General features: G+C 42.4%; 13 non-coding genes across 13 annotated transcripts; all 13 read left to right on the top strand.

Moving 5' to 3' along the window:
• Positions 1–6,101: 6,101 nt before the first annotated feature.
• Positions 6,102–6,220, top strand: LOC143117577 (5S ribosomal RNA). Its single transcript, XR_012986026.1, has one exon. It is a non-coding gene; the product is annotated as a 5S ribosomal RNA (ribosomal RNA).
• A 2,446-nt stretch (positions 6,221–8,666) lies between these two features.
• On the top strand, positions 8,667–8,785 carry LOC143117576 (5S ribosomal RNA). The gene has a single exon (XR_012986025.1). It is a non-coding gene; the product is annotated as a 5S ribosomal RNA (ribosomal RNA).
• Positions 8,786–9,123: 338 nt separating this feature from the next.
• LOC143117574 (5S ribosomal RNA) lies at positions 9,124–9,242 on the top strand. The gene has a single exon (XR_012986024.1). It is a non-coding gene; the product is annotated as a 5S ribosomal RNA (ribosomal RNA).
• Positions 9,243–11,685: 2,443 nt separating this feature from the next.
• Positions 11,686–11,804, top strand: LOC143117573 (5S ribosomal RNA). Its single transcript, XR_012986023.1, has one exon. It is a non-coding gene; the product is annotated as a 5S ribosomal RNA (ribosomal RNA).
• A 338-nt stretch (positions 11,805–12,142) lies between these two features.
• LOC143117572 (5S ribosomal RNA) lies at positions 12,143–12,261 on the top strand. The gene has a single exon (XR_012986022.1). It is a non-coding gene; the product is annotated as a 5S ribosomal RNA (ribosomal RNA).
• A 2,446-nt stretch (positions 12,262–14,707) lies between these two features.
• LOC143117571 (5S ribosomal RNA) lies at positions 14,708–14,826 on the top strand. Its single transcript, XR_012986021.1, has one exon. It is a non-coding gene; the product is annotated as a 5S ribosomal RNA (ribosomal RNA).
• A 338-nt stretch (positions 14,827–15,164) lies between these two features.
• On the top strand, positions 15,165–15,283 carry LOC143117570 (5S ribosomal RNA). Its single transcript, XR_012986020.1, has one exon. It is a non-coding gene; the product is annotated as a 5S ribosomal RNA (ribosomal RNA).
• Positions 15,284–17,735: 2,452 nt separating this feature from the next.
• On the top strand, positions 17,736–17,854 carry LOC143117568 (5S ribosomal RNA). The gene has a single exon (XR_012986018.1). It is a non-coding gene; the product is annotated as a 5S ribosomal RNA (ribosomal RNA).
• A 338-nt stretch (positions 17,855–18,192) lies between these two features.
• Positions 18,193–18,311, top strand: LOC143117590 (5S ribosomal RNA). Its single transcript, XR_012986039.1, has one exon. It is a non-coding gene; the product is annotated as a 5S ribosomal RNA (ribosomal RNA).
• A 2,454-nt stretch (positions 18,312–20,765) lies between these two features.
• LOC143117567 (5S ribosomal RNA) lies at positions 20,766–20,884 on the top strand. The gene has a single exon (XR_012986017.1). It is a non-coding gene; the product is annotated as a 5S ribosomal RNA (ribosomal RNA).
• A 338-nt stretch (positions 20,885–21,222) lies between these two features.
• Positions 21,223–21,341, top strand: LOC143117566 (5S ribosomal RNA). Its single transcript, XR_012986016.1, has one exon. It is a non-coding gene; the product is annotated as a 5S ribosomal RNA (ribosomal RNA).
• A 2,444-nt stretch (positions 21,342–23,785) lies between these two features.
• Positions 23,786–23,904, top strand: LOC143117565 (5S ribosomal RNA). The gene has a single exon (XR_012986015.1). It is a non-coding gene; the product is annotated as a 5S ribosomal RNA (ribosomal RNA).
• Positions 23,905–24,242: 338 nt separating this feature from the next.
• Positions 24,243–24,361, top strand: LOC143117564 (5S ribosomal RNA). Its single transcript, XR_012986014.1, has one exon. It is a non-coding gene; the product is annotated as a 5S ribosomal RNA (ribosomal RNA).
• Positions 24,362–24,899: the final 538 nt, after the last annotated feature.

The raw sequence follows: 24,899 nt of genomic DNA, 5'->3' as shown, positions 1-24,899 counted from the left end.
GAGGGAGAAAGGCTCCCTCGTTTTGAAACTTTTTGAAGATTTGTTTTCGTTTAAATCTTTACTTTTGAGTTTTTATTTTTTGAGTTTTCTGGGAGCTAACCCAGCGGAGTCTGGGGGAGCTAAACCCCGCTCTGAAGATGAATGGACCTCATGGCAATCGACTCGGAATCCCTGACAAAGACATGGACAATCCCAAAAGCATGCCTAAGAAATACACGGTAAAAGACACGGACTGTACAACGACTAAGAGCATGAATGGAGTTCTGAACACAACGACAAGGCAAAGCATGATGAGGAAAGAAGCGGCGAAAGTCGTGGACGAAAACAAAGATGGAAACTATGGTGAACAAAGCATGATGAAGGCAAGTGTGGAGAAGGAGGTGGTGAAGGATTCGGCGAAAGTCGTGGAAGAAAACAATGGAAACTATGAAAAACAAGTGATGGATACCCAAACAAATAACCAACAAGAACGGAAAGAGAAGGGAAGTGAGAATGCTGCAAGACATTTTTCAAGAGATCTGTCCGTAATCCTGGAAACAGAAGATCTGGTACAGGTGAAGCCAATCGCACTGATAAAAGAAATCGAGAAACTGGTGGGTATTGGGAAGCTCATGGCCCTAAGACCAAAAGGAAAACAATTCGAGGCTACTTTCGATAATATTGAGTGTCTAGAGATTTTAGAGGAGGGGATCTCTTATGATGGGAAGTGGGTGGAGGTTACAAGGCTCCGCAGATATGAGACCATGGTCTCTTTTTTACATCTACCTCCCTATACCACAGATGGGGAAGTTTTGGATAAATTGGTCAGGTGGGGAGTGAAACCCATCTTACCCTTAAGAAGGCGGTTTTACCCCGGTACGACGGTGGCAGATGGCACAAGATTCATTAAAGTATTATTTCCTAAGGAGGTCGCCTCGCTGCCCTACAGCGTGAAGTTTGATACATCGGAGGGTCCGCAATATTGCCGAGTGATTCATGACAACCAGGTTAAAATCTGTAGGCAGTGCATGGGACCTGGTCATGTAATGAAAAACTGCCCAGACTTCACCTGCAGAGAATGTTTGCAGCAGGGACACTTCGCGAGGGACTGCACTACACTAAAATGTCCTGACTGCCGTCGAGCGGATATTCGATGCACCTGCAGAACATCGGAGGTGGAGGACGAAGGAGAAGTCAGCGACAGTGCTGCAGCAGAAGAGGGGAGAGAAGCTGTCTCCATATTGCAGGAGGGTAGGCCCAGCTCGGGGGAGGAGAGCCTCCCGTGCACACAACAGTCCGTTGAGTTGACGTCCTCGGTGTCGGGAAGCGCAGGCAGAGGCTTGGACATGTCGATGGTATTGGAAACAGAGACGGAGATCGAAAACAACACGCAGGGTACACAAGGTGAAAACATGGACATGGATTTTAATTATGACAAAAAGAGGAAGAAGGACATAGAAGATGAGGGTGGGTTTTTTTCCAGACTTCTTTCTTTTAAACAACCTAGATCTGCACCTAAACCGACAGTTAATCTTAAAGGGGCTCTAGAAGCCCAAGAAAGCCGAAGGAGGAGAAGGTTGGAAGTTACTCTAGCAGGAGGGGAGGACTAACTGACTTAAAATGGGTTGTTCTTATTTATCTGAGTTATTTTTTGTTAGATATTTGTTTTTATTTATTTGTTTAATGGGTTTAAGTTTTGTCTCTTTGAATTTAAGGGGAGGGATAAACCCTGAGAAGTTACAACGGCTGGTGCAAGAAACTGAAAAAAATGACATTATTTTATTACAAGAAACAAACTGGACAAATGTGGTTGTGGAGGGTTTCAAGAAAAGATGGAATGGGGAGGTTTTTTTTAACAACAGTGAAGGAAGAGGACGAGGAGTTGCTATATTAATTAAAAGAAATGTGTGTGATAAAGTAACGGAAATGTATAGTGATAAAGAAGGGAAAATCTTAAATGTTAGAATTGAAAAAGATAATGAAAAAGTAAATATTTGTAATATACATGCACCAAATGAAGATAAAGAAAAGGTTTATTTTTTTAAGAAACTTAAGGGGTTATTAGAAAATTGGGGGGAAACTGTGATTGTGGGTGATTTTAATACGTTTTTGGAGAAAGAAGACATTGCTGATAATATGGTTTTTAAAGCAGAAAGAGGAAGAAATGAGTTAAAAAATTTAATGGATGATTATAATATGCAAGATGTGTGGAGGGAAAGAAACAAAGGAGTGCGAAAATATAGCAGAAAACAAATAGTAGTGGATCAGTTGAAACAAAGTCGAATAGACATAGTGTTAACAAAAAGGAGTTTTGAGGACCATATCAAAGGTATTTATTATAAAAGGTGTGGTTTTAGTGATCATGACTTTATTGTGTTTAAGATAGATCTCAGTAAAGTGGAAAGGGGTCCTGGAGTGTGGATTTTAAACACTGATGTTCTCAAGGATAATGTGTATAAAATGGAAATTGAAGAAATAATTGCTAACAGTAGCAGGGAAATGGCCATATATGGGAATAACTTGGGAATATGGTGGGATAACTTGAAATATGATATTAAAAATTATTCAATAGACTTCTGTAAAAAAATAAGTAAAAACAAGAAAAGCAGGGAGAAAGTGATAAGGAAAGAACTGGAGAATGAAATAAGAAAACTAAATGGAGCAGAAGAAGACATAGATAAAGTGGTAGAGCTTGAAGATGAACTTAAAAAAATAGAAGAAAATAAATATCAAGGAGCAATGATAAGAAGCAGAGCTAAATATATGGTAGAAGGTGAAAGATGTACAAAATTCTTTTTTGATCTGGAAAAGAATAGACAAAAAGCAGAAGAGATCAAAGGCATTAAAAATGAAGATGGGGAAAGGATAATAGATAGAGAAAATATACTTAGGGAAATACAACATTATTATTCCAATCTATTCACTAAACAAGGAGTTGAAGAGGAAGCAAAGAAATCTCTTTTGAATAACATAATTAAAAAAGTTGGTAAAAAAGATAAAGAAATGTGTAACAAAGACATTGAAAACGAAGAAATTGAAAAAGCAATTGATGGAATGAAAAATGGAAAGAGTCCTGGGTTAGATGGATTGCCATGTGAATTTTATAAGGTTTTTAAACATTGTTTGATGCCTTTTTTGAGATTAGTTTTTGAGGAGGTGTGGGAGGGAGGAGCGCTTAGCCCCACCATGACAAGAGGGGTCATTAAAATCATTTATAAAAGAAAAGGAAATAAGGAAGAGCTTCAGAATTTCAGGCCAATAAGTCTTCTAAATTGCGATTATAAAATATTGGCTAAGATAATGGCAAATAGGCTAAAACAGGTTCTGCCATCAATTATTCAAACAAATCAAGCTTATGCAGTAATGGGGAGGGATATCTCTGACACAGTAAATAGTGTCAGAGATAAATTATGGTTCATGGAAAGAGAGGGAAAGAGTGGTTACTTAATTAGTGCGGATTTAGAAAAGGCTTTTGATAGGGTAGAACACAGTTTTTTATTTGCAGTTTTAGAAGAGTTTGGTTTTGGTAAAAAGATAATAAAATGTTTGAAATCTCTTTATGTAGAGGCCAAAAGCTGTGTGAAATGTAATGGTTTTTTAACTGATTTCTTTTGTTTAACAAGATCAATAAGGCAGGGCTGCCCGCTATCAGCATTGCTATATTCTTTAGTGGCTGAGCCCTTAGGACTAGCCATTAATGCTGACTGTAATGTCAAAGGTGTGGTAATGGATGGCCTTAATAATGCAGAGACAAAAATTTACCAATACGCAGATGACACAACTCTGATTTTACAGGATGAACAAAGTGTTATTGAAGCAATTAAAGTCCTAGACTTATATAGTAAAGGTTCAGGAGCTAAGATGAATATGAGGAAAACTGAATTTTTAAAGATCGGTAATAGAGATAATTTATCAATGACTCTTCCCTTTAAGGAGGTCAAAAATAATCTCAAAATTTTGGGAGTGAGAGTAGGACCAAATGAAAAGGAGAATACCAAGGTAATGTGGGAGGAAATGTTTGGGAAAGTTAGAAACAGATTGGCCTTCTGGAGGATGAGAAGTTTAACTCTTAAAGGAAAGATACTGGTGCTTAACACATTATTTTTATCCAAAATCTGGTACGTCCTTGGATCAGTGAGTCTACCAATAACCGTAGCTAATGACTTCAAGAAAATAGTCAGAGATTTTATCTGGGATGGTAAGCCATCCAAGATAGCATACGATACGCTAGTAGGAAAAGTAGAGAAGGGGGGTTTAGGGTTATTTGATCCAAGCATAAGAATGAAGGCATTACGGGTTAAAACGGTTAAACTTTTTCTGGGAGAGGAGAATAAAGAGTGGAAAGGAACTATGCTATACTTTTTAAACAATCAGTTTGGAATGGGGACATCAATCTTATGGATGAAGACGAAGGATTACATGACTGTTGGAATCCCTGAGTTCTACAGGGAAGTGTTAAGGGCATGGGGGGATTTTATGGAGAATGTGCATGTTAAGCCAGAAGGGAGAGAAGAAATCCTTAATCAACCCATTTTTTTCAACCCAAATATGCATATTGGGGATGGGGGTATTTCAAAACAATGGTTTGATGCTGGATTCCGTAGAATAAGAGACCTCCTTTATGAGGTAAGATCTGGATTCCTACCGTTGCAAGCATTTGTTGATGAGATTGAGAGAGTGAATGAAGATTATACAAGAGAGAAAATCAAGAAAGATTTTGATATCATCAAGAAAGCAATACCAAAAGAATGGTTGTGGACAATTCAATGTAATGTAAAAAAGAAAGAAGAGAAATCAATGAAAATATTTATCAAAGAATTAGAAACACCCCTTGATATATGTGTGCTGAAGAATTTTTATGTCTATTTCAGGGATAAAGCTTTTAGACAACCAAAAGCAAATGAGTATTGGGCTAAAATGTTTGACGATTTAAATGTGGGAGAAATTTGGACTAATATAAGAATCTCCTTGAAGTGTCCACTTTTGGAAAATTTTGATTTTCTTTTGGCGCACAATTGTATCTTAAATGAAATGAGACTTTTTAAAATGGGTTTTGTGAAAGATGAGCAATGTAAAGTGTGTAAGGAAGAGAAAGAAGGGCTAAAACATATGTTTTTTACATGTAAAGAATTAGAATGTTTCATTAGAATCGTGAAAGAAATAGTAATGCGTTTTGGACAAAAAGAAACATATATTCAAGAAAACTGGGAAAAATTGTTTTTATTTGGAATCCTTGAAAAACAAAAGGGAAAAAACAATCAGGCACTTAACATATTTCTATCAGTAGCAAGGCATTCAATATGGATAAGAAGGGCAGTAATTAGAAAAAGAGAAAGGTCTATAGACATTTGTAAATTGTTTGAAACAAAGTTGAGAAGAGTGGTGGAAACATTGTATGCTTACTTCAGTTCCAGTGGGGATGTTGAGTGTTTTAACAAAATGTTTGTTTTCAGCAATCCTTTCATCCTTATTACATGGGAGGGGGTGAGACTAGAATTGCCTAAATGCTCTGTACATTAATGTGTGCTTTTTTAGTACTGTATGTAAATAATTGTACAAAGTCATCTTGCAGATTCGTATAAGTTGAATAACTAGAATGAATTTGTAATATTGTCATAATGTAATATTGAGAATGTGAAATGTAAGGTAATGAAACCTTTTTGTACATTTATAAATAAAAGACAAAAAAAAAAAAAAAAATCTCGTCCGATCTCGGAAGCTAAGCAGCGTCGGGCCTGGTTACTTGGATGGGAGACCGCCTGGGAATACCAGGTGCCGTAAGCTTTTCCCACCTTCAGCCAGTGCAACTGTTTTTTGTTTTTTTTAGGCTGTCTTTCTGTGCGTGCCTGCTCCGTTCACCATTGGCTGCCCGGCAATTTTTCTACACCTTGACTGTTTGCTTCCTGTGTTTGCAAAACCATAAAATAAATAAACAAATGAAAATGCATACGTATTTTCTAAAACAATGTATAAGCGAGCAACCGGTTGGGGAAGAAAAGGACGAGTTGACTGCCAACAGCTGGCTTGGCGTTCTCGAGGCTGAGAGGCAGGCGGGTAACACGCGTGTGACTCCTAGCCGGGTTGAAGAGGCTTTAAGAAGGCTACTTTGACCGGTATCTTTCGCTTACGGCCATACCACGCTGAACACGCCCGATCTCGTCCGATCTCGGAAGCTAAGCAGCGTCGGGCCTGGTTAGTACTTGGATGGGAGACCGCCTGGGAATACCAGGTGCCGTAAGCTTTTCTCACCTTCAGCCAGTGCAACTGATTTTTTTTTAGGCCGTCTGACTGTGCGTGCCTGCTCCCTACCTTCCTTCACACATTTGGTCGCCTTTTCTACCCCCTTGACTTTTTGCTTCCTCCGTTTGAAAAAACAAAGTTCCCGGTTTTGCGCGCAGTGTGAATTGATATTTGATAAGCTGATTTCAGTGTACTTCATGGAGGTTTGCTTGACAACAGTTGCTACTGCATAATGTGTTGTCAATTTAGACGCAGCATTCGATTGACGTGCGTCTCCTATTACGTATCAGGCCTATATGAGCCGTGCGCCAAGGAGAAGTGCTCATTCGAGTCTCCGTCGCTGGGGGGAGCGCCGCGCTTTCAGTCGTTAGTGTTATATTTCTGGACATGTATGGATCATTGTCCACCGGTGACCCTATTTCACAAGGCGAGAACTACAGTTGGAGCAGGTAATTGTGTCTTTTTCCGTCCAGTAGTTAAAGCAAATTGGACCCGTGAAACACCTGTCTTGCTGTAGCCTAGTATCTAGCGTTCACCACACACGATCTGTATGCGCCTTCCTAACTGGCCAGACAGACCTAACTCGGAGCCTCCGCATCCCGTCGGCTAAGTGTAACTTGTTTATATGGAGAGGCTTTCTGAAACGAAGCTGATATTTAACGAATTGTAAATTAGGGCTGTTCTCTCGAGTGAAACGTCCCCCAAATGTTTTCACTCTGCTTAAAAACAGCACTTTTGTTTTTTTTCTTTGTTTTTACTTCGTGTTTTGTGTTTCATCTTTTTTTTTTTCCTTTTAAAAAAAAAAGGGGGGGGGGGGGAAAGCTGATCCTTTTTACTCTAATGATATTTTCAAACATCTATTTTAGTTAAGCTTACTTGTGGTAGTTTCACTAAGTGTACACCAAGTGGTTTTTGCCATGCTATGTCACCTTTAGAATCTGTTGAGAATCTAAACAAATCTGTAAGCGTCTTAATCAGAGATGATTTTTCCCGACCTGAAAAAAAAAATACCTGTATATGAGAGCTTTTTGTTAACTCATGTTATCTTGTAGCCTATTTCTTCACATTATTTTACATTCCACTGCTGATATTTACAGGGTCTTCCTAATTCACTGCACTGGTTTTACTAGGCTATTGTATCTATCTCCTTTCCACCCTCTGAATTCTCGTCTTTACTTTATTCTAAATATCTGATGTTTTATTTATCGGTTTGTTTATTTGTATTATTTTATTTTTCATTCTTTTCCTTTTTCTCTATTATTGGGTTAAGTGCTCCAAACGTAAAGCACTTTGAGCTGCATTCTGTGTATGAAAGGTAGGCTACTATGTAAATAAAACGTAGTATATTATACCCTACACAAGTTGAACTGTGAGTAAAGTATAGCCTACGTGCCGTTGGTCAAACAAATGCTTCTTTCAATACCATTGGCTTGTAGGAAAAGAAAAGAAGAGTTATTGCGAATGTAACAAAGTTTAATAGGCTTTTCTTGCATTCTTCAGTTTACAATTTTTTTTGTGAAGCTTAATGCTTGTGTTCATCGGGAAAGTTTAGATCGTTGTTGAGCAGCAGCTGTGTGCTTGGTTTCCCATGTCCCTGTAGTTTCAACCTTCTAGTAGTAGAATTCTTGTCTTGCTGTATTCAATCCCCTCCGTTATGTTTTGAAGAAGATGAAAATGGGTGCCTGTAAATCCACTGTATATCCGACGTAGGCTACAAGCCCGCGGTGTAATGTCAGGCAGCGGTTCGCCCAAGAGCTGCAAAGGGATGATGCTGTCCAATGTCCTGGCCCACTCTTTAGGTTCCGCTGCGTTCCGGTCGGTGCTTTTGATTGTTTCAGTCTAGCCCACGACTGATTAAAGTGTAGACAGCATATAGAAGAAAGCGCATCCAGGAGTGTTGTCATTTGTTTCCTCGACCGAGTTCGTCCTATACGAGAAAATCTTCAGGGGTCTCAAAGCACACAAACTGCAAGTCATCTTACAATGAAACTTTTTTTTTTTTTTTCTCACACTGTCTGATTATTGAAAACATAGTCTGCCTTCCTGTCGACATCACAAGTTGTATAATATTGTTCTGAACATCTCACAAGTTACTCGTTGCTGGATCTCCAAGTAAAGCGAATCACCAAAGATCCTGTTTTTACGCGCAGTGTCAATCGATGTTTGATAAGCTAATATCAGTGTACTTCATGGAGTTTTGCTTATCAGCAGTTGCTACTGCATCATATGTTGTCAACTTAGACGCAGCATTCGATTGACGTGTGTCTGCTATTACGTATCAGGTCTATAAGCCGTGCGCCAAGGAGAAGCGCCCATTCACGTCGCTGGAGCTGCCATGCTTTGCGTCGTTAGTGTTCTATTAGCTGGCCTGGCGCTCTCGGGGCTGAGAGGCAGACGGGTAACACGCGGGAGGAGCTTTAAGTAGGCTATTTTGACCGGTAGCTTTCGCTTACGGCCATACCACGCTGAACACGCCCGATCTCGTCCGATCTCGGAAGCTAAGCAGCGTCGGGCCTGGTTAGTACTTGGATGGGAGACCGCCTGGGAATACCAGGTGCCGTAAGCTTTTCCCACCTTCAGCCAGTGCAACTGTTTTTTGTTTTTTTTAGGCTGTCTTTCTGTGCGTGCCTGCTCCGTTCACCATTGGCTGCCCGGCAATTTTTCTACACCTTGACTGTTTGCTTCCTGTGTTTGCAAAACCATAAAATAAATAAACAAATGAAAATGCATACGTATTTTCTAAAACAATGTATAAGCGAGCAACCGGTTGGGGAAGAAAAGGACGAGTTGACTGCCAACAGCTGGCTTGGCGTTCTCGAGGCTGAGAGGCAGGCGGGTAACACGCGTGTGACTCCTAGCCGGGTTGAAGAGGCTTTAAGAAGGCTACTTTGACCGGTATCTTTCGCTTACGGCCATACCACGCTGAACACGCCCGATCTCGTCCGATCTCGGAAGCTAAGCAGCGTCGGGCCTGGTTAGTACTTGGATGGGAGACCGCCTGGGAATACCAGGTGCCGTAAGCTTTTCTCACCTTCAGCCAGTGCAACTGATTTTTTTTTAGGCCGTCTGACTGTGCGTGCCTGCTCCCTACCTTCCTTCACACATTTGGTCGCCTTTTCTACCCCCTTGACTTTTTGCTTCCTCCGTTTGAAAAAACAAAGTTCCCGGTTTTGCGCGCAGTGTGAATTGATATTTGATAAGCTGATTTCAGTGTACTTCATGGAGGTTTGCTTGACAACAGTTGCTACTGCATAATGTGTTGTCAATTTAGACGCAGCATTCGATTGACGTGCGTCTCCTATTACGTATCAGGCCTATATGAGCCGTGCGCCAAGGAGAAGTGCTCATTCGAGTCTCCGTCGCTGGGGGGAGCGCCGCGCTTTCAGTCGTTAGTGTTATATTTCTGGACATGTATGGATCATTGTCCACCGGTGACCCTATTTCACAAGGCGAGAACTACAGTTGGAGCAGGTAATTGTGTCTTTTTCCGTCCAGTAGTTAAAGCAAATTGGACCCGTGAAACACCTGTCTTGCTGTAGCCTAGTATCTAGCGTTCACCACACACGATCTGTATGCGCCTTCCTAACTGGCCAGACAGACCTAACTCGGAGCCTCCGCATCCCGTCGGCTAAGTGTAACTTGTTTATATGGAGAGGCTTTCTGAAACGAAGCTGATATTTAACGAATTGTAAATTAGGGCTGTTCTCTCGAGTGAAACGTCCCCCAAATGTTTTCACTCTGCTTAAAAACAGCACTTTTGTTTTTTTTCTTTGTTTTTACTTCGTGTTTTGTGTTTCATCTTTTTTTTTTCCTTTTAAAAAAAAGGGGGGGGGGGGGGGAAGCTGATCCTTTTTACTCTAATGATATTTTCAAACATCTATTTTAGTTAAGCTTACTTGTGGTAGTTTCACTAAGTGTACACCAAGTGGTTTTTGCCATGCTATGTCACCTTTAGAATCTGTTGAGAATCTAAACAAATCTGTAAGCGTCTTAATCAGAGATGATTTTTCCCGACCTGAAAAAAAAATACCTGTATATGAGAGCTTTTTGTTAACTCATGTTATCTTGTAGCCTATTTCTTCACATTATTTTACATTCCACTGCTGATATTTACAGGGTCTTCCTAATTCACTGCACTGGTTTTACTAGGCTATTGTATCTATCTCCTTTCCACCCTCTGAATTCTCGTCTTTACTTTATTCTAAATATCTGATGTTTTATTTATCGGTTTGTTTATTTGTATTATTTTATTTTTCATTCTTTTCCTTTTTCTCTATTATTGGGTTAAGTGCTCCAAACGTAAAGCACTTTGAGCTGCATTCTGTGTATGAAAGGTAGGCTACTATGTAAATAAAACGTAGTATATTATACCCTACACAAGTTGAACTGTGAGTAAAGTATAGCCTACGTGCCGTTGGTCAAACAAATGCTTCTTTCAATACCATTGGCTTGTAGGAAAAGAAAAGAAGAGTTATTGCGAATGTAACAAAGTTTAATAGGCTTTTCTTGCATTCTTCAGTTTACAATTTTTTTTGTGAAGCTTAATGCTTGTGTTCATCGGGAAAGTTTAGATCGTTGTTGAGCAGCAGCTGTGTGCTTGGTTTCCCATGTCCCTGTAGTTTCAACCTTCTAGTAGTAGAATTCTTGTCTTGCTGTATTCAATCCCCTCCGTTATGTTTTGAAGAAGATGAAAATGGGTGCCTGTAAATCCACTGTATATCCGACGTAGGCTACAAGCCCGCGGTGTAATGTCAGGCAGCGGTTCGCCCAAGAGCTGCAAAGGGATGATGCTGTCCAATGTCCTGGCCCACTCTTTAGGTTCCGCTGCGTTCCGGTCGGTGCTTTTGATTGTTTCAGTCTAGCCCACGACTGATTAAAGTGTAGACAGCATATAGAAGAAAGCGCATCCAGGAGTGTTGTCATTTGTTTCCTCGACCGAGTTCGTCCTATACGAGAAAATCTTCAGGGGTCTCAAAGCACACAAACTGCAAGTCATCTTACAATGAAACTTTTTTTTTTTTTTTCTCACACTGTCTGATTATTGAAAACATAGTCTGCCTTCCTGTCGACATCACAAGTTGTATAATATTGTTCTGAACATCTCACAAGTTACTCGTTGCTGGATCTCCAAGTAAAGCGAATCACCAAAGATCCTGTTTTTACGCGCAGTGTCAATCGATGTTTGATAAGCTAATATCAGTGTACTTCATGGAGTTTTGCTTATCAGCAGTTGCTACTGCATCATATGTTGTCAACTTAGACGCAGCATTCGATTGACGTGTGTCTGCTATTACGTATCAGGTCTATAAGCCGTGCGCCAAGGAGAAGCGCCCATTCACGTCGCTGGAGCTGCCATGCTTTGCGTCGTTAGTGTTCTATTAGCTGGCCTGGCGCTCTCGGGGCTGAGAGGCAGACGGGTAACACGCGGGAGGAGCTTTAAGTAGGCTATTTTGACCGGTAGCTTTCGCTTACGGCCATACCACGCTGAACACGCCCGATCTCGTCCGATCTCGGAAGCTAAGCAGCGTCGGGCCTGGTTAGTACTTGGATGGGAGACCGCCTGGGAATACCAGGTGCCGTAAGCTTTTCCCACCTTCAGCCAGTGCAACTGTTTTTTGTTTTTTTTAGGCTGTCTTTCTGTGCGTGCCTGCTCCGTTCACCATTGGCTGCCCGGCAATTTTTCTACACCTTGACTGTTTGCTTCCTGTGTTTGCAAAACCATAAAATAAATAAACAAATGAAAATGCATACGTATTTTCTAAAACAATGTATAAGCGAGCAACCGGTTGGGGAAGAAAAGGACGAGTTGACTGCCAACAGCTGGCTTGGCGTTCTCGAGGCTGAGAGGCAGGCGGGTAACACGCGTGTGACTCCTAGCCGGGTTGAAGAGGCTTTAAGAAGGCTACTTTGACCGGTATCTTTCGCTTACGGCCATACCACGCTGAACACGCCCGATCTCGTCCGATCTCGGAAGCTAAGCAGCGTCGGGCCTGGTTAGTACTTGGATGGGAGACCGCCTGGGAATACCAGGTGCCGTAAGCTTTTCTCACCTTCAGCCAGTGCAACTGATTTTTTTTTAGGCCGTCTGACTGTGCGTGCCTGCTCCCTACCTTCCTTCACACATTTGGTCGCCTTTTCTACCCCCTTGACTTTTTGCTTCCTCCGTTTGAAAAAACAAAGTTCCCGGTTTTGCGCGCAGTGTGAATTGATATTTGATAAGCTGATTTCAGTGTACTTCATGGAGGTTTGCTTGACAACAGTTGCTACTGCATAATGTGTTGTCAATTTAGACGCAGCATTCGATTGACGTGCGTCTCCTATTACGTATCAGGCCTATATGAGCCGTGCGCCAAGGAGAAGTGCTCATTCGAGTCTCCGTCGCTGGGGGGAGCGCCGCGCTTTCAGTCGTTAGTGTTATATTTCTGGACATGTATGGATCATTGTCCACCGGTGACCCTATTTCACAAGGCGAGAACTACAGTTGGAGCAGGTAATTGTGTCTTTTTCCGTCCAGTAGTTAAAGCAAATTGGACCCGTGAAACACCTGTCTTGCTGTAGCCTAGTATCTAGCGTTCACCACACACGATCTGTATGCGCCTTCCTAACTGGCCAGACAGACCTAACTCGGAGCCTCCGCATCCCGTCGGCTAAGTGTAACTTGTTTATATGGAGAGGCTTTCTGAAACGAAGCTGATATTTAACGAATTGTAAATTAGGGCTGTTCTCTCGAGTGAAACGTCCCCCAAATGTTTTCACTCTGCTTAAAAACAGCACTTTTGTTTTTTTTCTTTGTTTTTACTTCGTGTTTTGTGTTTCATCTTTTTTTTTTCCTTTTAAAAAAAAGGGGGGGGGGGGAAAGCTGATCCTTTTTACTCTAATGATATTTTCAAACATCTATTTTAGTTAAGCTTACTTGTGGTAGTTTCACTAAGTGTACACCAAGTGGTTTTTGCCATGCTATGTCACCTTTAGAATCTGTTGAGAATCTAAACAAATCTGTAAGCGTCTTAATCAGAGATGATTTTTCCCGACCTGAAAAAAAAAATACCTGTATATGAGAGCTTTTTGTTAACTCATGTTATCTTGTAGCCTATTTCTTCACATTATTTTACATTCCACTGCTGATATTTACAGGGTCTTCCTAATTCACTGCACTGGTTTTACTAGGCTATTGTATCTATCTCCTTTCCACCCTCTGAATTCTCGTCTTTACTTTATTCTAAATATCTGATGTTTTATTTATCGGTTTGTTTATTTGTATTATTTTATTTTTCATTCTTTTCCTTTTTCTCTATTATTGGGTTAAGTGCTCCAAACGTAAAGCACTTTGAGCTGCATTCTGTGTATGAAAGGTAGGCTACTATGTAAATAAAACGTAGTATATTATACCCTACACAAGTTGAACTGTGAGTAAAGTATAGCCTACGTGCCGTTGGTCAAACAAATGCTTCTTTCAATACCATTGGCTTGTAGGAAAAGAAAAGAAGAGTTATTGCGAATGTAACAAAGTTTAATAGGCTTTTCTTGCATTCTTCAGTTTACAATTTTTTTTGTGAAGCTTAATGCTTGTGTTCATCGGGAAAGTTTAGATCGTTGTTGAGCAGCAGCTGTGTGCTTGGTTTCCCATGTCCCTGTAGTTTCAACCTTCTAGTAGTAGAATTCTTGTCTTGCTGTATTCAATCCCCTCCGTTATGTTTTGAAGAAGATGAAAATGGGTGCCTGTAAATCCACTGTATATCCGACGTAGGCTACAAGCCCGCGGTGTAATGTCAGGCAGCGGTTCGCCCAAGAGCTGCAAAGGGATGATGCTGTCCAATGTCCTGGCCCACTCTTTAGGTTCCGCTGCGTTCCGGTCGGTGCTTTTGATTGTTTCAGTCTAGCCCACGACTGATTAAAGTGTAGACAGCATATAGAAGAAAGCGCATCCAGGAGTGTTGTCATTTGTTTCCTCGACCGAGTTCGTCCTATACGAGAAAATCTTCAGGGGTCTCAAAGCACACAAACTGCAAGTCATCTTACAATGAAACTTTTTTTTTTTTTTTCTCACACTGTCTGATTATTGAAAACATAGTCTGCCTTCCTGTCGACATCACAAGTTGTATAATATTGTTCTGAACATCTCACAAGTTACTCGTTGCTGGATCTCCAAGTAAAGCGAATCACCAAAGATCCTGTTTTTACGCGCAGTGTCAATCGATGTTTGATAAGCTAATATCAGTGTACTTCATGGAGTTTTGCTTATCAGCAGTTGCTACTGCATCATATGTTGTCAACTTAGACGCAGCATTCGATTGACGTGTGTCTGCTATTACGTATCAGGTCTATAAGCCGTGCGCCAAGGAGAAGCGCCCATTCACGTCGCTGGAGCTGCCATGCTTTGCTCTCGTCGTTAGTGTTCTATTAGCTGGCCTGGCGCTCTCGGGGCTGAGAGGCAGACGGGTAACACGCGGGAGGAGCTTTAAGTAGGCTATTTTGACCGGTAGCTTTCGCTTACGGCCATACCACGCTGAACACGCCCGATCTCGTCCGATCTCGGAAGCTAAGCAGCGTCGGGCCTGGTTAGTACTTGGATGGGAGACCGCCTGGGAATACCAGGTGCCGTAAGCTTTTCCCACCTTCAGCCAGTGCAACTGTTTTTTGTTTTTTTTAGGCTGTCTTTCTGTGCGTGCCTGCTCCGTTCACCATTGGCTGCCCGGCAATTTTTCTACACCTTGACTGTTTGCTTCCTGTGTTTGCAAAACCATAAAATAAATAAACAAATGAAAATGCATACGTATTTTCTAAAACAATGTATAAGCGAGCAACCGGTTGGGGAAGAAAAGGACGAGTTGACTGCCAACAGCTGGCTTGGCGTTCTCGAGGCTGAGAGGCAGGCGGGTAACACGCGTGTGACTCCTAGCCGGGTTGAAGAGGCTTTAAGAAGGCTACTTTGACCGGTATCTTTCGCTTACGGCCATACCACGCTGAACACGCCCGATCTCGTCCGATCTCGGAAGCTAAGCAGCGTCGGGCCTGGTTAGTACTTGGATGGGAGACCGCCTGGGAATACCAGGTGCCGTAAGCTTTTCTCACCTTCAGCCAGTGCAACTGATTTTTTTTTAGGCCGTCTGACTGTGCGTGCCTGCTCCCTACCTTCCTTCACACATTTGGTCGCCTTTTCTACCCCCTTGACTTTTTGCTTCCTCCGTTTGAAAAAACAAAGTTCCCGGTTTTGCGCGCAGTGTGAATTGATATTTGATAAGCTGATTTCAGTGTACTTCATGGAGGTTTGCTTGACAACAGTTGCTACTGCATAATGTGTTGTCAATTTAGACGCAGCATTCGATTGACGTGCGTCTCCTATTACGTATCAGGCCTATATGAGCCGTGCGCCAAGGAGAAGTGCTCATTCGAGTCTCCGTCGCTGGGGGGAGCGCCGCGCTTTCAGTCGTTAGTGTTATATTTCTGGACATGTATGGATCATTGTCCACCGGTGACCCTATTTCACAAGGCGAGAACTACAGTTGGAGCAGGTAATTGTGTCTTTTTCCGTCCAGTAGTTAAAGCAAATTGGACCCGTGAAACACCTGTCTTGCTGTAGCCTAGTATCTAGCGTTCACCACACACGATCTGTATGCGCCTTCCTAACTGGCCAGACAGACCTAACTCGGAGCCTCCGCATCCCGTCGGCTAAGTGTAACTTGTTTATATGGAGAGGCTTTCTGAAACGAAGCTGATATTTAACGAATTGTAAATTAGGGCTGTTCTCTCGAGTGAAACGTCCCCCAAATGTTTTCACTCTGCTTAAAAACAGCACTTTTGTTTTTTTTCTTTGTTTTTACTTCGTGTTTTGTGTTTCATCTTTTTTTTTTCCTTTTAAAAAAAAAGGGGGGGGGGGGGGGGGGGGGAAAGCTGATCCTTTTTACTCTAATGATATTTTCAAACATCTATTTTAGTTAAGCTTACTTGTGGTAGTTTCACTAAGTGTACACCAAGTGGTTTTTGCCATGCTATGTCACCTTTAGAATCTGTTGAGAATCTAAACAAATCTGTAAGCGTCTTAATCAGAGATGATTTTTCCCGACCTGAAAAAAAAAATACCTGTATATGAGAGCTTTTTGTTAACTCATGTTATCTTGTAGCCTATTTCTTGACATTATTTTACATTCCACTGCTGATATTTACAGGGTCTTCCTAATTCACTGCACTGGTTTTACTAGGCTATTGTATCTATCTCCTTTCCACCCTCTGAATTCTCGTCTTTACTTTATTCTAAATATCTGATGTTTTATTTATCGGTTTGTTTATTTGTATTATTTTATTTTTCATTCTTTTCCTTTTTCTCTATTATTGGGTTAAGTGCTCCAAACGTAAAGCACTTTGAGCTGCATTCTGTGTATGAAAGGTAGGCTACTATGTAAATAAAACGTAGTATATTATACCCTACACAAGTTGAACTGTGAGTAAAGTATAGCCTACGTGCCGTTGGTCAAACAAATGCTTCTTTCAATACCATTGGCTTGTAGGAAAAGAAAAGAAGAGTTATTGCGAATGTAACAAAGTTTAATAGGCTTTTCTTGCATTCTTCAGTTTACAATTTTTTTTGTGAAGCTTAATGCTTGTGTTCATCGGGAAAGTTTAGATCGTTGTTGAGCAGCAGCTGTGTGCTTGGTTTCCCATGTCCCTGTAGTTTCAACCTTCTAGTAGTAGAATTCTTGTCTTGCTGTATTCAATCCCCTCCGTTATGTTTTGAAGAAGATGAAAATGGGTGCCTGTAAATCCACTGTATATCCGACGTAGGCTACAAGCCCGCGGTGTAATGTCAGGCAGCGGTTCGCCCAAGAGCTGCAAAGGGATGATGCTGTCCAATGTCCTGGCCCACTCTTTAGGTTCCGCTGCGTTCCGGTCGGTGCTTTTGATTGTTTCAGTCTAGCCCACGACTGATTAAAGTGTAGACAGCATATAGAAGAAAGCGCATCCAGGAGTGTTGTCATTTGTTTCCTCGACCGAGTTCGTCCTATACGAGAAAATCTTCAGGGGTCTCAAAGCACACAAACTGCAAGTCATCTTACAATGAAACTTTTTTTTTTTTTTTCTCACACTGTCTGATTATTGAAAACATAGTCTGCCTTCCTGTCGACATCACAAGTTGTATAATATTGTTCTGAACATCTCACAAGTTACTCGTTGCTGGATCTCCAAGTAAAGCGAATCACCAAAGATCCTGTTTTTACGCGCAGTGTCAATCGATGTTTGATAAGCTAATATCAGTGTACTTCATGGAGTTTTGCTTATCAGCAGTTGCTACTGCATCATATGTTGTCAACTTAGACGCAGCATTCGATTGACGTGTGTCTGCTATTACGTATCAGGTCTATAAGCCGTGCGCCAAGGAGAAGCGCCCATTCACGTCGCTGGAGCTGCCATGCTTTGCGTCGTTAGTGTTCTATTAGCTGGCCTGGCGCTCTCGGGGCTGAGAGGCAGACGGGTAACACGCGGGAGGAGCTTTAAGTAGGCTATTTTGACCGGTAGCTTTCGCTTACGGCCATACCACGCTGAACACGCCCGATCTCGTCCGATCTCGGAAGCTAAGCAGCGTCGGGCCTGGTTAGTACTTGGATGGGAGACCGCCTGGGAATACCAGGTGCCGTAAGCTTTTCCCACCTTCAGCCAGTGCAACTGTTTTTTGTTTTTTTTAGGCTGTCTTTCTGTGCGTGCCTGCTCCGTTCACCATTGGCTGCCCGGCAATTTTTCTACACCTTGACTGTTTGCTTCCTGTGTTTGCAAAACCATAAAATAAATAAACAAATGAAAATGCCTACGTATTTTCTAAAACAATGTATAAGCGAGCAACCGGTTGGGGAAGAAAAGGACGAGTTGACTGCCAACAGCTGGCTTGGCGTTCTCGAGGCTGAGAGGCAGGCGGTTAACACGCGTGTGACTCCTAGCCGGGTTGAAGAGGCTTTAAGAAGGCTACTTTGACCGGTATCTTTCGCTTACGGCCATACCACACTGAACACGCCCGATCTCGTCCGATCTCGGAAGCTAAGCAGCGTCGGGCCTGGTTAGTACTTGGATGGGAGACCGCCTGGGAATACCAGGTGCCGTAAGCTTTTCTCACCTTCAGCCAGTGCAACTGATTTTTTTTTAGGCCGTCTGACTGTGCGTGCCTGCTCCCTACCTTCCTTCACACATTTGGTCGCCTTTTCTACCCCCTTGACTTTTTGCTTCCTCCGTTTGAAAAAACAAAGTTCCCGGTTTTGCGCGCAGTGTGAATTGATATTTGATAAGCTGATTTCAGTGTACTTCATGGAGGTTTGCTTGACAACAGTTGCTACTGCATAATGTGTTGTCAATTTAGACGCAGCATTCGATTGACGTGCGTCTCCTATTACGTATCAGGCCTATATGAGCCGTGCGCCAAGGAGAAGTGCTCATTCGAGTCTCCGTCGCTGGGGGGAGCGCCGCGCTTTCAGTCGTTAGTGTTATATTTCTGGACATGTATGGATCATTGTCCACCGGTGACCCTATTTCACAAGGCGAGAACTACAGTTGGAGCAGGTAATTGTGTCTTTTTCCGTCCAGTAGTTAAAGCAAATTGGACCCGTGAAACACCTGTCTTGCTGTAGCCTAGTATCTAGCGTTCACCACACACGATCTGTATGCGCCTTCCTAACTGGCCAGACAGACCTAACTCGGAGCCTCCGCATCCCGTCGGCTAAGTGTAACTTGTTTATATGGAGAGGCTTTCTGAAACGAAGCTGATATTTAACGAATTGTAAATTAGGGCTGTTCTCTCGAGTGAAACGTCCCCCAAATGTTTTCACTCTGCTTAAAAACAGCACTTTTGTTTTTTTTCTTTGTTTTTACTTCGTGTTTTGTGTTTCATCTTTTTTTTTTCCTTTTAAAAAAAAAGGGGGGGGGGGGGGGGGGGGAAGCTGATCCTTTTTACTCTAATGATCTTTTCAAACATCTATTTTAGTTAAGCTTACTTGTGGTAGTTTCACTAAGTGTACACCAAGTGGTTTTTGCCATGCTATGTCCCCTTTAGAATCTGTTGAGAATCTAAACAAATCTGTAAGCGTCTTAATCAGAGATGATTTTTCCCGACCTGAAAAAAAAAATACCTGTATATGAGAGCTTTTTGTTAACTCATGTTATCTTGTAGCCTATTTCTTCACATTATTTTACATTCCACTGCTGATATTTACAGGGTCTTCCTAATTCACTGCACTGGTTTTACTAGGCTATTGTATCTATCTCCTTTCCACCCTCTGAATTCTCGTCTTTACTTTATTCTAAATATCTGATGTTTTATTTATCGGTTTGTTTATTTGTATTATTTTATTTTTCATTCTTTTCCTTTTTCTCTATTATTGGGTTAAGTGCTCCAAACGTAAAGCACTTTGAGCTGCATTCTGTGTATGAAAGGTAGGCTACTATGTAAATAAAACGTAGTATATTATACCCTACACAAGTTGAACTGTGAGTAAAGTATAGCCTACGTGCCGTTGGTCAAACAAATGCTTCTTTCAATACCATTGGCTTGTAGGAAAAGAAAAGAAGAGTTATTGCGAATGTAACAAAGTTTAATAGGCTTTTCTTGCATTCTTCAGTTTACAATTTTTTTTGTGAAGCTTAATGCTTGTGTTCATCGGGAAAGTTTAGATCGTTGTTGAGCAGCAGCTGTGTGCTTGGTTTCCCATGTCCCTGTAGTTTCAACCTTCTAGTAGTAGAATTCTTGTCTTGCTGTATTCAATCCCCTCCGTTATGTTTTGAAGAAGATGAAAATGGGTGCCTGTAAATCCACTGTATATCCGACGTAGGCTACAAGCCCGCGGTGTAATGTCAGGCAGCGGTTCGCCCAAGAGCTGCAAAGGGATGATGCTGTCCAATGTCCTGGCCCACTCTTTAGGTTCCGCTGCGTTCCGGTCGGTGCTTTTGATTGTTTCAGTCTAGCCCACGACTGATTAAAGTGTAGACAGCATATAGAAGAAAGCGCATCCAGGAGTGTTGTCATTTGTTTCCTCGACCGAGTTCGTCCTATACGAGAAAATCTTCAGGGGTCTCAAAGCACACAAACTGCAAGTCATCTTACAATGAAACTTTTTTTTTTTTTTTCTCACACTGTCTGATTATTGAAAACATAGTCTGCCTTCCTGTCGACATCACAAGTTGTATAATATTGTTCTGAACATCTCACAAGTTACTCGTTGCTGGATCTCCAAGTAAAGCGAATCACCAAAGATCCTGTTTTTACGCGCAGTGTCAATCGATGTTTGATAAGCTAATATCAGTGTACTTCATGGAGTTTTGCTTATCAGCAGTTGCTACTGCATCATATGTTGTCAACTTAGACGCAGCATTCGATTGACGTGTGTCTGCTATTACGTATCAGGTCTATAAGCCGTGCGCCAAGGAGAAGCGCCCATTCACGTCGCTGGAGCTGCCATGCTTTGCTCTCGTCGTTAGTGTTCTATTAGCTGGCCTGGCGCTCTCGGGGCTGAGAGGCAGACGGGTAACACGCGGGAGGAGCTTTAAGTAGGCTATTTTGACCGGTAGCTTTCGCTTACGGCCATACCACGCTGAACACGCCCGATCTCGTCCGATCTCGGAAGCTAAGCAGCGTCGGGCCTGGTTAGTACTTGGATGGGAGACCGCCTGGGAATACCAGGTGCCGTAAGCTTTTCCCACCTTCAGCCAGTGCAACTGTTTTTTGTTTTTTTTAGGCTGTCTTTCTGTGCGTGCCTGCTCCGTTCACCATTGGCTGCCCGGCAATTTTTCTACACCTTGACTGTTTGCTTCCTGTGTTTGCAAAACCATAAAATAAATAAACAAATGAAAATGCATACGTATTTTCTAAAACAATGTATAAGCGAGCAACCGGTTGGGGAAGAAAAGGACGAGTTGACTGCCAACAGCTGGCTTGGCGTTCTCGAGGCTGAGAGGCAGGCGGGTAACACGCGTGTGACTCCTAGCCGGGTTGAAGAGGCTTTAAGAAGGCTACTTTGACCGGTATCTTTCGCTTACGGCCATACCACGCTGAACACGCCCGATCTCGTCCGATCTCGGAAGCTAAGCAGCGTCGGGCCTGGTTAGTACTTGGATGGGAGACCGCCTGGGAATACCAGGTGCCGTAAGCTTTTCTCACCTTCAGCCAGTGCAACTGATTTTTTTTTAGGCCGTCTGACTGTGCGTGCCTGCTCCCTACCTTCCTTCACACATTTGGTCGCCTTTTCTACCCCCTTGACTTTTTGCTTCCTCCGTTTGAAAAAACAAAGTTCCCGGTTTTGCGCGCAGTGTGAATTGATATTTGATAAGCTGATTTCAGTGTACTTCATGGAGGTTTGCTTGACAACAGTTGCTACTGCATAATGTGTTGTCAATTTAGACGCAGCATTCGATTGACGTGCGTCTCCTATTACGTATCAGGCCTATATGAGCCGTGCGCCAAGGAGAAGTGCTCATTCGAGTCTCCGTCGCTGGGGGGAGCGCCGCGCTTTCAGTCGTTAGTGTTATATTTCTGGACATGTATGGATCATTGTCCACCGGTGACCCTATTTCACAAGGCGAGAACTACAGTTGGAGCAGGTAATTGTGTCTTTTTCCGTCCAGTAGTTAAAGCAAATTGGACCCGTGAAACACCTGTCTTGCTGTAGCCTAGTATCTAGCGTTCACCACACACGATCTGTATGCGCCTTCCTAACTGGCCAGACAGACCTAACTCGGAGCCTCCGCATCCCGTCGGCTAAGTGTAACTTGTTTATATGGAGAGGCTTTCTGAAACGAAGCTGATATTTAACGAATTGTAAATTAGGGCTGTTCTCTCGAGTGAAACGTCCCCCAAATGTTTTCACTCTGCTTAAAAACAGCACTTTTGTTTTTTTTCTTTGTTTTTACTTCGTGTTTTGTGTTTCATCTTTTTTTTTTCCTTTTAAAAAAAAGGGGGGGGGGGGGGAAAGCTGATCCTTTTTACTCTAATGATATTTTCAAACATCTATTTTAGTTAAGCTTACTTGTGGTAGTTTCACTAAGTGTACACCAAGTGGTTTTTGCCATGCTATGTCACCTTTAGAATCTGTTGAGAATCTAAACAAATCTGTAAGCGTCTTAATCAGAGATGATTTTTCCCGACCTGAAAAAAAAAATACCTGTATATGAGAGCTTTTTGTTAACTCATGTTATCTTGTAGCCTATTTCTTCACATTATTTTACATTCCACTGCTGATATTTACAGGGTCTTCCTAATTCACTGCACTGGTTTTACTAGGCTATTGTATCTATCTCCTTTCCACCCTCTGAATTCTCGTCTTTACTTTATTCTAAATATCTGATGTTTTATTTATCGGTTTGTTTATTTGTATTATTTTATTTTTCATTCTTTTCCTTTTTCTCTATTATTGGGTTAAGTGCTCCAAACGTAAAGCACTTTGAGCTGCATTCTGTGTATGAAAGGTAGGCTACTATGTAAATAAAACGTAGTATATTATACCCTACACAAGTTGAACTGTGAGTAAAGTATAGCCTACGTGCCGTTGGTCAAACAAATGCTTCTTTCAATACCATTGGCTTGTAGGAAAAGAAAAGAAGAGTTATTGCGAATGTAACAAAGTTTAATAGGCTTTTCTTGCATTCTTCAGTTTACAATTTTTTTTGTGAAGCTTAATGCTTGTGTTCATCGGGAAAGTTTAGATCGTTGTTGAGCAGCAGCTGTGTGCTTGGTTTCCCATGTCCCTGTAGTTTCAACCTTCTAGTAGTAGAATTCTTGTCTTGCTGTATTCAATCCCCTCCGTTATGTTTTGAAGAAGATGAAAATGGGTGCCTGTAAATCCACTGTATATCCGACGTAGGCTACAAGCCCGCGGTGTAATGTCAGGCAGCGGTTCGCCCAAGAGCTGCAAAGGGATGATGCTGTCCAATGTCCTGGCCCACTCTTTAGGTTCCGCTGCGTTCCGGTCGGTGCTTTTGATTGTTTCAGTCTAGCCCACGACTGATTAAAGTGTAGACAGCATATAGAAGAAAGCGCATCCAGGAGTGTTGTCATTTGTTTCCTCGACCGAGTTCGTCCTATACGAGAAAATCTTCAGGGGTCTCAAAGCACACAAACTGCAAGTCATCTTACAATGAAACTTTTTTTTTTTTTTTCTCACACTGTCTGATTATTGAAAACATAGTCTGCCTTCCTGTCGACATCACAAGTTGTATAATATTGTTCTGAACATCTCACAAGTTACTCGTTGCTGGATCTCCAAGTAAAGCGAATCACCAAAGATCCTGTTTTTACGCGCAGTGTCAATCGATGTTTGATAAGCTAATATCAGTGTACTTCATGGAGTTTTGCTTATCAGCAGTTGCTACTGCATCATATGTTGTCAACTTAGACGCAGCATTCGATTGACGTGTGTCTGCTATTACGTATCAGGTCTATAAGCCGTGCGCCAAGGAGAAGCGCCCATTCACGTCGCTGGAGCTGCCATGCTTTGCGTCGTTAGTGTTCTATTAGCTGGCCTGGCGCTCTCGGGGCTGAGAGGCAGACGGGTAACACGCGGGAGGAGCTTTAAGTAGGCTATTTTGACCGGTAGCTTTCGCTTACGGCCATACCACGCTGAACACGCCCGATCTCGTCCGATCTCGGAAGCTAAGCAGCGTCGGGCCTGGTTAGTACTTGGATGGGAGACCGCCTGGGAATACCAGGTGCCGTAAGCTTTTCCCACCTTCAGCCAGTGCAACTGTTTTTTGTTTTTTTTAGGCTGTCTTTCTGTGCGTGCCTGCTCCGTTCACCATTGGCTGCCCGGCAATTTTTCTACACCTTGACTGTTTGCTTCCTGTGTTTGCAAAACCATAAAATAAATAAACAAATGAAAATGCATACGTATTTTCTAAAACAATGTATAAGCGAGCAACCGGTTGGGGAAGAAAAGGACGAGTTGACTGCCAACAGCTGGCTTGGCGTTCTCGAGGCTGAGAGGCAGGCGGGTAACACGCGTGTGACTCCTAGCCGGGTTGAAGAGGCTTTAAGAAGGCTACTTTGACCGGTATCTTTCGCTTACGGCCATACCACGCTGAACACGCCCGATCTCGTCCGATCTCGGAAGCTAAGCAGCGTCGGGCCTGGTTAGTACTTGGATGGGAGACCGCCTGGGAATACCAGGTGCCGTAAGCTTTTCTCACCTTCAGCCAGTGCAACTGATTTTTTTTTAGGCCGTCTGACTGTGCGTGCCTGCTCCCTACCTTCCTTCACACATTTGGTCGCCTTTTCTACCCCCTTGACTTTTTGCTTCCTCCGTTTGAAAAAACAAAGTTCCCGGTTTTGCGCGCAGTGTGAATTGATATTTGATAAGCTGATTTCAGTGTACTTCATGGAGGTTTGCTTGACAACAGTTGCTACTGCATAATGTGTTGTCAATTTAGACGCAGCATTCGATTGACGTGCGTCTCCTATTACGTATCAGGCCTATATGAGCCGTGCGCCAAGGAGAAGTGCTCATTCGAGTCTCCGTCGCTGGGGGGAGCGCCGCGCTTTCAGTCGTTAGTGTTATATTTCTGGACATGTATGGATCATTGTCCACCGGTGACCCTATTTCACAAGGCGAGAACTACAGTTGGAGCAGGTAATTGTGTCTTTTTCCGTCCAGTAGTTAAAGCAAATTGGACCCGTGAAACACCTGTCTTGCTGTAGCCTAGTATCTAGCGTTCACCAC

This window comes from Alosa pseudoharengus, unplaced genomic scaffold (assembly GCF_046254945.1).
Source record: "Alosa pseudoharengus isolate Yale_2024_CS ecotype anadromous, Long Island Sound unplaced genomic scaffold, YU_APseudo_1.1 YU_APseudo_1.1_scf_11, whole genome shotgun sequence".
Classification (NCBI taxonomy): Eukaryota; Metazoa; Chordata; class Actinopteri; order Clupeiformes; family Clupeidae; genus Alosa; species Alosa pseudoharengus.
This window is presented reverse-complemented; position numbering and strand designations above follow the sequence as displayed.